Source organism: Papaver somniferum, unplaced genomic scaffold (genome assembly GCF_003573695.1).
Source record: "Papaver somniferum cultivar HN1 unplaced genomic scaffold, ASM357369v1 unplaced-scaffold_10, whole genome shotgun sequence".
Taxonomy (NCBI): domain Eukaryota; kingdom Viridiplantae; phylum Streptophyta; class Magnoliopsida; order Ranunculales; family Papaveraceae; genus Papaver; species Papaver somniferum.
This window is the reverse complement of record NW_020618825.1, coordinates 8,575,835-8,577,548: the sequence shown is the minus strand read 5'-3', so window position 1 is coordinate 8,577,548 and position 1,714 is coordinate 8,575,835. Positions and strand designations below refer to the sequence as shown.

General features: G+C 36.9%; 1 long non-coding RNA gene across 1 annotated transcript; it reads left to right on the top strand.

Annotated features, from left to right (window-relative positions):
• Positions 1-221: 221 nt before the first annotated feature.
• Positions 222-859, top strand: LOC113326626. The gene is made up of 3 exons (XR_003348425.1): positions 222-233; positions 341-427; positions 820-859. It is a non-coding gene; the product is annotated as an uncharacterized LOC113326626 (long non-coding RNA).
• The last annotated feature ends 855 nt before the right edge of the window (positions 860-1,714 follow it).

Here is a 1,714-nt window from a genome sequence, read left to right as displayed (position 1 = left end):
TATGCTATCGATGGTTGTGCAACGTTTTTCCGAAGGGACAGATTTTCACATGTGAAGAAATACGAGGTTTGGAGATGACAGACTTTCTTTTGAATTTATTGTTACTCTGTTGGTTCACATGTTAAACAGTTTACTTTTGTATGTAGGTCGAATTCAACAAGGCTGCTCAGTCACTGACAAATGCTGTGGTCCAAATCACTCAGAAGAAAGTTGCTTTGTCCCGACTTCTTAAGGTGATTTTTCTTCTTTGGGAGTCTCTTATGCAGTTAGTTGGTGCTTAGATTCTTTCCCAGAATCTTACTCCCTGTATTATTCTATTTGTCCATTCAATTTTGTATAGGATAATGTTGCGCTAATAGCGGTTCTGGAAGCAAAATTTAGCAACCACGGAGCCGATACTCCTGGAAAGCGGCAGCTTCTTTGTGTGGTAAGAAAATTGAAATGTTGTATGTTACATTTTCATTTGTGCAAAGCATCCTAATATGTTACTCTAGTTTTCTATGTATCACTCGATCCTTGATAATCACTTTCAGGGTTTGCTGTAGATATTCAGTAGCTTCTTATGGACATTAATTTTTTTGGTTAGTTTTTTAGTGGTTATGTCACCCTGTTCAATCATGCAAAACTGTACCTCTTTTGTATTAAAGAAATACTAGAGATTAATGGTATGATCCTACAATATATGTGATGTAAAACGTATATTGTAGTGCAGCAAATATGTACTCGAATTTGTAAGCATTCAGATATATAATCGGATTTGTAAGCAGTACGACATATATGTATCATTAATTCTAATTTATTTATCATTGATTCTTACAGATTTGTACTCTACCTGGAAGCAGTGCAGCAAATATGTACTCGAATTTGTAAGCATTCAGATATATAATCGGATTTGTAAGCAGTACGACAGATATGTACTCAAATTTGTAAGCAGTGTAGCAAATATGTACTCGAATTTTTAAGCAGTGTACCAGATATGTACTCAAATTTGTAAGCAGTGTAGACACACACGTTTGGTAGTAATGGGCATTATGGACATTTCCATGTTTTAATTAATTTTGGACCTCCGGATAAAAAAAATTCAGGTAAGACCCTACTATAAATAACTATATGGGCTTAGGACCAAACAAGAAATTTTCCATACAGTAAAGCATAAGCTGGATCTCATCAAAACCAGCAAAAACAGTATGATCCTTTTTCCCATTGTTTCCAAGTAATGAGGTTTCGTTCACTCACGTTTAAAAGGGGTGATACATGAAAAGATAATGTGTATTATCTGGCTCCATGATCTGTCTAATCTAATGAACCCTGACTAAAACCAATCTTGCTCTTAAATTTGGGGAGTGGGTCCAAATACACACGTGCAGTGTTGATTACGACTGGACCCACCGACATGTCAGATCAAGCAGCGACGCGTGGATGATGATTTCACTTGGAAGCTGATTATTGAAAAGACCACGTGTAAGCAGGTAATAATCCGTTACTCCTTCAAGGATAAGGCTAACTAACTAACGACGACTCAGTCAAACAAAGTGGGAATGGACTATGGAAGTCGGTTTTTCGGTTGGTGAAAGCCCAAAAGATCTAGTCAGCTTAACTCGTTGCTAGCACGTCTGGTAGTGGTGAGGTGGGGGCTTTCTTTCTTTTGAAGATGGAAAGCCCAATTAAAAAAAAGAAAGAGATGTAGAAGTTGATAAAATTTGTCATCGTGGTT